Here is a 12,632-nt window from a genome sequence, read left to right as displayed (position 1 = left end):
ATCCAACCCTGCTGCTACTCCAGCTACCACCAGCAACTGTCAGAACTAGCAGCTGGAAATTTCCCTCTTCCTCTGGTCTTCTGATCTCCCACTAATGACCCATTTAGCATATTCTACAGGAAGCCAGTGATGAGAGATCCTGGGTAATGTAGTTTGCAGACTCCCAGCTCCATCAGAATAGAGCAGAATAGGGACCAGCCCGGTGGTGTGGTGATTAAGTTCGCGCACTCCACTTTGGCGGCCCGGGGTTCGCTGGTTCAGATCCTGGACACGGACCTGGGCACCACTCATCAAGCCATGCTGAGGTGGCATCCCACATAGAGCAAATAGAAGGATGTACAGCTATGACATACAACTATGTACTGGGGCTTCAGGGAGAAAAAAGGAAAAAAGGAGGAAGATTGGCAACAGATGTCAGCTCAGGGCCAATATTCCTCAAAAAAAAAAAAAGAAAAGAAAAATGGCAGCTTTTCCTGCCTGCCAATTGCTGTAGTCTGTCAATGAAACAGTTTCACCAGTAGAAATCCACTGCATATTTATTGAGTATCTACTACGGTTCAAGCTCAGCTTGTGCTGTGATACTTTTGTGACTTAAGTGAAAAGTATAAATGAGAGTAGATTAAAAATCAGATATACATTTTTATATTAACTACTGTAATTCTACCACATTTCCCCCATCTTCATCATTTTCACAAATAATTATATTTTACGTAGAGATCAAAGGCATCTGAAATGAGCTCCCATATGAGCCCCTTCCCTGAGATATCTGTACACTTTTTCACCCCCTCTTCCTGTTGCAAAGAAGGTACCCTCTCCTCCCACCCCTCACTGATCCTTTCTAACAATAACCATTTTAGTTGTGTTCTCAATCTCATCCCTTCTTGCTTCACTGGAAATTTATTTCTTCAGTTTATTTTTTTCTTTTTCAGTCTTGATCCCACTTCCCCTACTGTCACTTCCTCCCTCATTCTCTCTTTCCCTGTACAGCAAAACTCTTTGAAAAGAGTTGTGTGCACTTTTCTCCTATGACTTCTCTCATCTCATTCTCCCTTAAATCCACTCTAACACACACACATATCCCACTGATAGATCCAGCGGTCAACTCTTGGTTCTCATCTAACTGTAACTAGCACAATTGATCATCCCTTGTTCCTTGAAACACTTTCTTCACTTACAGGATATGTGTTTCTTCCTTTCTTTCTGGCTTTCCTTTCAGGTACCTTTGCTTATTCCTTATCATCTCCCTGACCTCTAAATATGGGAATGCCAGGGACTCATCTTTAGTCTGAGTGGCCAGCCTCCTTTGGTAATCACATCTAATCTCATGACTTTAAAGACCTTCTGTATGCTGATGATTCCCAATCTTATATCCCTAGCCTAGATCTATTTCCTCAACTCTACTCATATATTCAGCTGCCTACTCTTTATCTTTCATTGGATGAATAACAGGACACGTTAATCTTAACAGGTCCAAAACTGAGCTCCAGATATCAGCCCTCACAGTCTGTTCCTCTCCTACTCTTTCCCATTTCAATACATGGTAGCTCCATTCTGCCAGTACTCAAGCCATAAACCTTGGGGTCATTCTTGATTGTTCTCTGTCTCTTCCCTGCCATGTGCTTGTTCCCTAGTTGTTGTTGTTCTCTGTGTGTGTGTGTGTGTGTGTGTGTGTGTGTGTCTGTGTGAATTCCCTTTTCCCTTTTATCTATTGGAGTCTTTTCATTAAACCCCTTAAACTCACTCTTAATCCTATCTTGAAATTATATCCTCCTTTTTAGGGCTGGAGTATACAGCACTAGGAATTCGGCTGCCAATGTGAGGTATTTCACTTTAGGGAATAATCTTGTGACTACCCTTTGACACAGTCTGCTGCTGATGTCATTCTCTACAGCTCTCAGCCTTTTCTTTCAGAGGTCCTCTGTTGCTCCTTCCGCTTGTCAAAGGCAGTGCTCAAGTCTCTCCAGTCAGGAGAAGATAATTTTCTACTTTGCTTTCACTGTTAAATATCCTCTCACTCCCTATCAACTCTCAGTTAGAAGCCTGTTTTAAAAAATTTGCACACAGTGACTACTGTTTGCAACTCTTAGCAATACCGATGCTCACTTAGAACTTCTACAAATTGCCTGGAAAGCAAATTCTTATTGAAACTTAAACTAAAAGAAAAAATTCTGTGCTTTCCCTCAAGGAGTTAACTTTTTACTAAAACTTTTAAGAATAGAATTAAAGTATTTGTATAACACCTTTATGTCTGGAAAAGAACTGGCAATGACTGGGACACCAATTAATCATTCATCTATGAAACAAACTTTGTTTGCTTTCAGGGTTAGGAGTAGATTTTAAAGAAAAGTTGCACTAATGATTAAGATGGAAGTTACCAAAAAAATTCAGTCTTCAGAAATAACGTATAAATTGGGATTCTCTATTCACAAGTAAAAGGTAAGCCAACTTAAATTGGCTTAAGGAAAAGGGCATTTATTGGCTCAAGTAACTGAAAAGTTCAAGTGTAAATATAGCTTAAGGTAGGGCCGGCCCTGTGGCTTGGTGGTTAAGTGCGCGCGCTGCGATGCTGGTGGCCTGGGTTCGGATCCCGGGTGCGCATCGAGGCACCACTTCTCCGTCCACCCTGAGGCCGAGTCCCACATACAGCAACTAGAAGGATGTGCAGCTATGACATACAACTATCTACTGGGGCTTTGGGGGGAAAAAAATAAAATCAATAAAATCTTAAAAAAAATATATAGCTTAAGGTATGGCTGGGTCTGGGGCTGGAGTTGGCAAAAGATGGCCTGTAGCTGTTTGGTAAATAAAGCTTTATTGGAACACAGCCGTGTCCATTCCTTCTCATCTTGTCTGTGGCTGCTTTTGTGCTACAGTGGCAGAAGTGAGCAATATAGTGGAATTGAGTAGTTGTGAGAGAGACCTGTGGCCCACTACAATGTGTGAGTTTTTTCCCCACACCAAGCGATTCTCCAACACTAATTCAATTCAATTCTGACGTTTTCTACCTGGAGATAGTATCAGATTCCACAGGTTAAGGGTTCAGTCCCACAGGACTGCCCATTTCAGATGCCAATCTCAAGTCCAGGTTGTTACCTGTGCTTCTGACTGACTGGCTATAAATCAGAGATTCCCACAACCCCCTCCTTGGGTTTGATTAATTTGCTAGAGTGGCTCACAGACCTCAGAAAACCAGAGCACTCATTCATAATAAAACTTACTAGATTACTGGTTTATTACAAAGGGTATTAAAGGATATGAGTCAACAGCCAGATGAAGAGATACATAGGGCGAGGTCTCCAACATAAGAGCCTCTGTCCCCATGGAGTTTGGGACTTGGCATGTGGATACATTCTGGTTCCCGAACCTGGAAGCTCTTCGAATCCCATTCTTTTGGGTTTTTATGGAGGTTTCATTGCATAGGCATGATTGATTAAACCATTGGCCATTGGTGATTGATTCAACCTCCAGCCCCTCTCCCATCGCCAGAGGTCAAGGTGTGGGACTGAAAATTCCAACCCTCTAATTTAATCAATCTGATCTAATATAATGGTTGGTTTCCCTGGCAACCAGTCCCGTGGCGCCACCCCCCCAATCTTTAGGGGATTTTCAAAAGTCACTTAATTAACATAAACTCGGTTGTGCTTGAAAGGGGCTTGTTATGAATAACAAGACACCCATTTCACCTTTAAGGCTCTGAGCATTTCAGGAACTGAGGACAAAAGATGTTCCCATTGCTCTTATTGCTTAGGAAATTCCAATGGTTTTGGGAGCTCTGAGCTAGGAACCATGGATGAAATCCAAAATATATATATAAATCACAGTCTTACACTCACAAACCCTAAAATGTTTTCTGTCTGGCCCTTCACAGAAAAGAATGACCAACCTCTGGTCTAGGGAACAAAATGATGTTAGTAGGATCTGGCGTTTCTCTGTTTCTCTGCTGTGCTTTCCTCAGTGTTGGTCCTTTCTCATATAGGCTGTTTTCTCATTGTGGCAGAACATCTACAGTAGCTCCAGGCTCCCATCCTCACACCTGTGCGAGAGTGGTCTTCTTGTCCACATGCGCCAATAAAAATGCTAAGATTCACTTTGATTGAACCTCCTTTGCTTGCCTTGTTGTGTCCGTCCCCAAACCAGTAACTGGCCATGAGAATGCAGTGCTCTGATTTGCAGGTCTAGGTCACAGGTTGACCTCTGGAGTGATGAGTCAAGTCAGTACCTCCCAAATCATAAGAACCAAAAGAGATAAAGGAGTGATCCTCTTAAGGAGAGTTGGGAGAGCTATTACCAGAGAAAGCCATTGAGTGAGTAGAAGGAATAGTAGGAATAGAATAATGAATAAGCAGAAGGGAAATTATATAATAGGCTGGTAAACAAAAATGTCCACTGAAACAAAGTAACAGCTTTTAAATAGCAACAACTTCTATTAATACAGAAATAAATGTTTTTCCCTTTTACCAATTCATTTTAAATCAAGATTTTAGGCCAACTATATGAAATTGGTCAAAAACAGTTGAATGTTGGCAATTTCATGCATTTTGTATTAGTTTCCTAGGGCTGCTGCAACAAAGTACCACCAACGGGGTGGCTTAAAACAACTGAAATTTATTCTCCCAGTTCTGGAGGCTAGAAGTCAGAAATCAAGGTGTTGGCAGGGCCATGCTCCCTTTGAAGGCTCTAGAGGAGAATCTTTCCTTGCCTCTTCTAGCTTCTGGTGGCTCTAGGTATTCCTTGACTTGTGGCTGCATCATTCCAATCTCTACCACTTTCTTCACATAGCTCTCTTTTCTTTGTGTATTTATGTGTCCCCCCTTATAGGTTTCAGAGGGAGCATGGCCCTGCTCACACCTTGATTTCAGATATCTAGCCTCCAGTCTGTGAGACAATAAATTTCTATTATTTTAAGTCACCCAGTTTGTGGTACTTTGTTACCACAGCCCTAGGAAACTAATACAGAGATTAAAAGGAAAAAACATATAAATACAGAATAAACATTTAATAAAAGTTAGCACTCATTTATAATAAAAATTTTTAACAAATTGGAAATAAAAGAGTACCCATCAAACTTCTATACTAAACATCATTCTTAATGGTGAAATTTTAGCAGCATTTCCATTCAGTCAATGATGCCTGCTGTCATGGCTTCTATTCCATACTTTATGGGAGATCGTAGCCCATGCAATAGGATAAACACAAGAAATGAGATGAAAAATGGAAACAGATGAAATAAAACTGTCCTTATTTTCAGACATGTGATTATCTGTAGAGAATATTCCAGAAACTCTTCAGATAAACTATTAGCGCTAATAGAGAGTTTAACAAGGTTTCTAGATACAAGATTAATATACAAATATCAATAGCAAGCCTAGAAACCAGTACAAATGCAGTAGAAAAAAAGTGCCCATTCACTATAGCGATAAAACCTATAAGCAGTAGAAATAAATCTAACAAAAACGTGCAAGATCTTTTTTTTTCCCCCCCAAAGCCCCAGTAGATAGTTGTACGCCATAGTTGCACATCCTTCTAGTCACTGTATGTGGGACGTGGCCTCAGCGTGGCCAGAGAAGCGGTGCGTCGGTGCGCTCCTGGGATCTGAACCTGGGTCGCCAGCAGTGGAGCGCGTGCACTTAACCGCTAAGCCATGGGGCCAGCCCCATGCAAGATCTTAATAGAGAAAATAAGGAAACACTACTGAAGAATATGAAAGGAGATCTGAATAAATTGAGAATTATACCATGCTCATGGATGGTATGACTCAATATTATTAAGATGAGAGCTCTCCCATAAATTAATCTGTAAATTCAATTCAATTACAGAAAAAAATCCTTATAGGATATTTTTTTCTTTTTTGAATTGAAACTTGATAAGCTTATCCTAATATTTATATGGAAGAACAAAAGACCAATCAGAATTTTTTTTTAAATGTTATTTGAAGAAGAACTGGGGTAGGGGGAGATGGAGAGATTCATTTTAAAGTTTTGGTGATTAATACTGTAAAGTATTGGTGCAGAGACAGGCAAATAGACCAACTGAACTGAACAGAGAGCTCAGAAATAGATCCACAAATTTATGGAAACTAGATGTATAACAGAGATAGCATTACAAATTAGTGGGGAAAGGACAGACTGTTCAATAAATAGTGCCAGAAAAATTGGTTATCTATATGAAAAAATTAGAATACTATATGCAAAATAAATAGTAGATTAAATCTCCAAAAGTGAAAAACAGAACTTTAAAAAATATCTTTGTGTCCTTGAGATAGGGAAGAATTTCTTAAACAAGATACAGAAAACACATGCCAGGGCCGGCCCCGTGGTGTAGCAGTTAAGTGTGCGCGCTCTGCTGTTGGCGGCCCGGGTTTGGATCCCGGGCAAGCACCAACGCATGGCCTTGTTAGGCCATGCTGTGGCGGTGTCCCACATAGAGTGGAGGAAGATCGGCACAGATGTTAGCTCAGGGCCAGTCTTCCTCAGCAAAAACAGGAGGATTGGCATGGATGTTAGCTCAGGGCTGATCTTCCTTACAAAGAAGAAAAAGAAAACACATGCCATCAATAGATTGATAAATTTGACTGTATTAAAACTAAAAGCTTCTTTTTAATGAAAACCACCTTAAATAAATTTAAAAAGACAAACCACAGAATGGGAGAAGATATTTGCAAGGTGTATAACTGATTAAGGATTAGTATATAGGATATATAAAGGATATCTATAAATCAATAAGAAAAAGACAACCCAATTAAAAAAATAAGAAAGGGTACTGTGTAGATAGCATTATTGGCCCCAGTTCATCACCCCCTATTTATATTCACACCCTTTGTTGAGTGACTTTTCAGTTCTTCCTGCTAACAGAGCAGAGGATATTTCTTCTTTCTTTGACTTTGGATTTGGCCATGTGATTTGCTTTAGTCTCTTAGACGGTGTAGATGTGACAGTCTGCGAGTTGCAGCCTAAGCCTTAAGAGGCCTCATATTTTTCCACTTGGCCTTTTGTACTTCTGCCATTGTCATGAGAAGAAATTGTCTAGGCTAGCCCACTGGTCCCAGGAGGAAGATGTGAGACCGTGTAATAACAAACCACCCCAGACAAGCTGTCCTGTCAACATCCAGCCTAAATCAGCTGACTCCTAGATATGTGAGTGAGCCCAGGCAAGATTAGCAGAGCTGCCCTGACAAGTCCAGCCTAAAGTAGCCAACCCACAGGCATGGGAGCTAACTAAATACTTATTATCGTAGAACATTGTTTTTGTGGTTAGTGTTACACAGTGTTAGTTAACAACATTGTAATGAGCAAGCAATTCACTGAATCATGATCAATAAACATTAAAACTTGTTCAGTCCATACAAATAAAATCAATGTTATAGCATTGCATATCCATAAGATTGGCAAAATTAACAAGTCTGTTAATACTAAGTGTTGGTAAAAATGAGAAGTGAAAATTAATATATACTATTAGTGAGTGTGAGTACACATTTAAAAACTAGGTGACGTGGTTCTGGCAATTGAGTTGCAAGTGTAAGTCCCCTGGATGAGGCATCCAGGAAAGCTTTTTTTTTTTTTTTTGACTGATAAAAAAGAAGCTAGGCTGGGCTGGTGATTGCCTTTTGTCTTTTCCTCTTCTTCCTGCCAGGATTGTGGACATGAGGCCGGAGATGGGGCAGCCATTTGCAACATGAGGCATTTTAATTTCATTAATTATATTTTTCATATATTAAATTCATTTGGTACCTCTTCCTTTTTTCCTGGTTTCTTTTCTTATAGGTAATAATAATAAAGCAAAGTAAAAGGACAATGGCTAACATTTGTGGAGTATTTACTACATGCCCAACACTGTTTTGAGTGCTTTATGTATATCAGTTCAGTCCTCACAATAATCCTATGAAATAAGTGCTGTTTTTGTTCCATTTTACAGATGAGGAAACAGGGATACAGAGGTTAAATAAATTGCCCAGGTTCACACAGCTATTAAGTGGGGGAGCTAGAATTCCAGATCAAGCTACTTGGCTCTGGTGTCTATGTTCATAACTGTATGCTAGTCTATATCAACTTTTATCTCTTTGACCATTTTAAATGTACTTATTTAATAGTCTATCAGATTTTTATTCTATTTTCTGAAATTCTTAGGGTTCTAATTCTCCTATTATGCCTGCTGGTTATTCTTCATAAAAAACCATTTCCTTCTGGGCCGGCCCCATGGCTTAGCGGTTAAGTGCGCACGCTCCACTGCTGGCGGCCCGGGTTCGGATCCCGGGCACGCACTGACGCGCTGCTTCTCCGGCCATGCTGAGGCTGAGTCCCACATACAGCAACTAGAAGGATGTGCAACTGTGACATATAACTATCTACTGGGGCTTTGGGGAAATAAATAAATAAATAAATAAATAAATAAATAAATAAATAAATAAAAGAACAGTTTCCTTCTATGTTTTAACATTTTGTTTTTTGTGAGGAAGATCAGCCCTGAGCTAACATCTGCCAATCGATTCTCCTCTTTTTTTTCTTTCTTTCTTTTTTTTTTTTTTTTTTGCTGAGGAAGACTGGCCCTAGGCTAACATCCGTGCCCATCTTCCTCCACTTTATATGGGACGCCGACACAGGATGGCTTGACAAGCGGTGTGTCGGTGCGTGTCCAGGATCCGAACTGGCGAACTCCAGGCCGCCTCAGCGGAGCGTGCGCACTTAACCACTTGCACCACCAGGCCAGCCCTGATGTTTTAATATTTTTGATTTATTCGTGCAACAACATTGGCTGAGCATCTACTGTGTGCTCAAGTGCTGTTCAAGGAACTGGGGATACAAAAGTAAACAAAACCTTTGTTTTGCCAAGAGGCAAAATCTTTGCTCTCTTGGACCTTAAATTCTAGTAGGAGAAAACAGGCAATAAACAAATAAATAAGGGGATAGAGAGTGGGAGGAGTGCTTATATAGGATGGTAAAGGCAAGCCTCTCTGATAAGGTGACATTTGAGCAGAGACCAAAGATGTGAGAATGTGAGCTATGCGTATACCTGGGGGAAGAATTTCGAAGCAAAGGGAAAAGCGAGTACGAAGGCTGCATGGCAGGAACATGCCTTGAATGTTCAGGAATGAGCAGAGGTCCTTGTAGCTGGAATGCAGAGCATGAGGGTGGAGCAGAGGCTATGAGGGCAGAGAGGTACCAGGAGTGGGGAGATGCAGGTCATGTAGGGCCTTTTAGGTCATGAGAAGAACTTTGGAGTTGGATGGGGAACCATTGGAGGGTTTTGCACAGAGCAGTGACATGATTTCACTTGTTTTAGAAGGGTCACTCTAGACTAAAGTTGCAGGGAGACTAATTAAGAGGCTATTGATGATAGGTGATGGTGACTTGGATCAAGATGGTAACAGCAGTAGTAGACAGAAGTGGTAGAATTTTGGATTTATTTTGAAGGTAAAGCTAACAACATGGAGTCAAAGATGACTCTTAATGTTTTTGGTCTAAACAGCTGGAATGGAGTTACCATTTTCTGAGATGGATAAGACTGTAGGAAAGGCAGGTTTCAGATGAGGGTGAATGAAGAGTATGGTTTTGGATATGTTGAGCTTAGGATGCCTATTAAACATCTAAGTGGAGATGCAGGTAAACAGATACATGAGTCTGAGGTTCAGGGAAGAGGTTGGGGGCTAGATATGTAAATTTGTGAGTCATAAGCTCAAATATGGTATTTAAAACAATGAGAGTGGGTGGGCTCATCTAGGGAATGATACCGGTAGAGAAGAGGTCTGAGCCCTGAGGCCTGGGGCATTGCAGCTGTAGAGGAGGAAGAATTTTCCCTGACCCTCCTCCTGGCGGGGTCTGAAAATTAAACTGACAAAGACAGATTAACAGGAGAAACGCAAACAAATTTACTTAATATAAGTTTTACCTGACACAGAAGCCTTCATAAGGAAATGAAGACCTGAAGGAACAGTTAGACCTGAGTATTTTTTTTTTCTTTTGGTGAGGGAGATCGGCCCTGAGCTAACATCTGCCAATCCTCCTCTTTTTGCTGAGGAGGACTGGCCCTGGGCTAACATCCATGCCCATCTTCCTCCACTTTATATGGGACGCCGCCACAGCATGGCTTGACAAGCGGTGCGTCGGTGCGCGCCCGGGATCCAAACCAGCGAACCCCCGGCCGCCATAGCGGAACGCGCACACTTAACCAAACCACCTGTGCCACCGGGCTGGCCCCTAGACCTGAGTATTTTTATGCTAGGTTTGATGAAGAGGCAACAGTCGTGGAGGAATATGGTAGGTTAAGGAGTATGAGGTAAGTTTAGTAAACTCGGGGAAACTCAGCAAAGCCTGTTTGTTCAGATTCTTCTCAGCATCCCTTTGTCTTCTGAGGTGAGGATGCTCCTTTCCTCTGGGTATAGGGAGGGCACCTCTCACATGAGGGTTTTATGACCTGTTGCAGGGGAGAAGGGAGGGGGAACACCTTCCTGCTCCTCCTGCTGTCTCAGACTCCTTCCATTCAAAATATTCCATATGCCAAGGTGCCATATTTTGGGCTAGCATGTTCTGAATCTCACAGCATTTAGAGACTAGGAAAATGAAGAACCAGCAAAGGAGACTGAGAAGGAGTGGCCAATAGGAGAAGAACTGTGAAGGAGTGGTGTCTTGGCAATCAAGTGAAGTGTTTAAGGATCAAGAGAGAGATCCACTGTGTCTGTAAAATGAGGACAAAGAAATGACCATTGGATCTGACAACACGCAAGTTACTAACGATCTTAAAAAAATGGTTTTGATGGATGGGTTCAAGAAGGAATGGGAGAAGAAGTGAAGATGGCAAATGAAAACAACAAAACAAAAAACTCTTTCAATGAATTTTGTGTGAAGCAAACAGAGAAATGGAGTAGTAGCCAGAGGTAGATGTGAAATCAAGGGAAGGTTTTTATTTGCTTGTTTGTTTTTAAGATAAGAGGTATTAGATATGGTTATTCGATGGTGGAAATGATCCACTTTGTATAAAGAGGGGAATGATTTTGCAGAGTTTATTTCCTACCTGGCTTGGGTTCTGAGAGCGTCCCTCCTGAGTAGTTTTGCATTTGCTTCTGCAGGGGGCCCCACGGGCACCACCAGCACAGGACCAATTTTCACGTTAATTTTTCAGCTTGAGGTTTCCCCCACCGAGCAGGTAAATAAATTTGCACTCCAGAACCTCAAAGGGTACAACCTGGGGTTTGAATATCTCATCTAGGCACTTTTTTTTTCCACCCAAGCCCCTGCAAAGACAAACCTTTCTTTACCTTCTCCCTGGACTTACAGGCAAAGGGTACTAGTCCCTTTTCATTAAGGTTGTGGTCCTGAGAGGGTTCCAACTTGTGTTACTGATAAAAACCAGAGCCCATATTGCTGCTCCAGCTCTGCAGCATCTCCACTTCTGGCACCGAGGGATTTCTTATTCTTTCTTGCAAGCCCAGCCATACATTTTAAAAGTTTTGGTTATAGTTTAGCAAGCATCTCTAGAGATTGGCGGCAGGAAAGTTTCAGCACTTTCTAGACCACCGTTTTGCTGGAACCAAAATCTTTCCCCTCACTCTTCACTTGTCTAATTCCTGGTCACCTTTGAGGTCTCAAGTTAAATGTTACTTCTCAGAGAGGTATTCCTTAACCCTCTCCATTCCAATCGAAGCTAGTTTACTCTTTTTTACTACTCATAGCCCCTCTTTCTGTCTTAGCACTTAACTTGTCATTTATAACTTCATATGACTATTTGTTTAATACCTGATACCCCCTCTAGACTGAAAACTACATGAAGGCAAGAATCAAGCCTGCTTAGAGCAAAAGGGCTGATTTATAGAAGATGCTCAATAAAGTGTGCTGAGTCCAGAACAAATAATTATCTAAAAATCTAATAACTAATAGTATAATCTTAAATGATATCTTGAAATCTATTATCTTCTGTGTCTTGGAGACTATATGCTCTAAGAAGAAAGTGTTTTTTTTTTAATTGATGTTTTAATAGTTTATAACATTAGGAAATTTTGGGTTGTGCATTTTTGTTTGTCCATCACCATATATATGTCTCCCTTCACCCCTTGTGCCCACCCCCTACCCCCGTTGCCCCTGGTAACCACAATACAGTTTTCTCTGTCCATGTGTTCGTTTATATTCCACATATGAGTGAGATCATACAGTGTTTGTCTTTCTCTTTCTGGCTTATTTCGCTTAACATAATACCCTCCAGGTCCATCCATGTTGTTGCAAATGGGGCGATTTTGTCTTTTTTTATGGCTGAGTAGTCTTCCATTGTATATATATACCACATCTTCTTGATCCAGTCGTCAGTCGAAGGACACTTAGGTTGCTTCCACTTCTTGGCTATAGTGAATAATGCTGCAGTGAACACAGGGGTGCATAAGCCTCTTTGGATTGTTGATTTCAGGTTCGCTGGATAGATTCCCAGTAATGAGATAGCTGGATCATAGGGTATTTCTATTTTTAATTCTTTGAGGAATCTCCATACCATTTTCCATAGACGCTGCACCAGTTTGCATTCCCACCAGCTATGTATAAGGGTTCCTGTTTCTCCACATCCTCTCCAACATTTGTTGTTTTTTGTCTTGGTGATTATAGCCATTCTAATGGGCGTAAGGTGATAGCTTAGTGTTGTTTTGATTTGCATTTCCC

At 41.1% G+C, this 12,632-nt stretch overlaps 1 protein-coding gene across 1 annotated transcript in view; it reads left to right on the top strand.

Annotated features, from left to right (window-relative positions):
- ZBTB8A (zinc finger and BTB domain containing 8A) overlaps positions 1–12,632 on the top strand; it is a 58,646-nt gene that overhangs the window by 32,365 nt on the left and 13,649 nt on the right. The window lies entirely within an intron of this gene.

This window comes from Ceratotherium simum, chromosome 22 (assembly GCF_057802395.1).
Source record: "Ceratotherium simum simum isolate JZ-2026a chromosome 22, ASM5780239v1, whole genome shotgun sequence".
Taxonomy (NCBI): domain Eukaryota; kingdom Metazoa; phylum Chordata; class Mammalia; order Perissodactyla; family Rhinocerotidae; genus Ceratotherium; species Ceratotherium simum.
The sequence above is the reverse complement of the archived record's forward strand: the minus strand, read 5'-3'. Positions and strand labels throughout refer to the sequence as shown.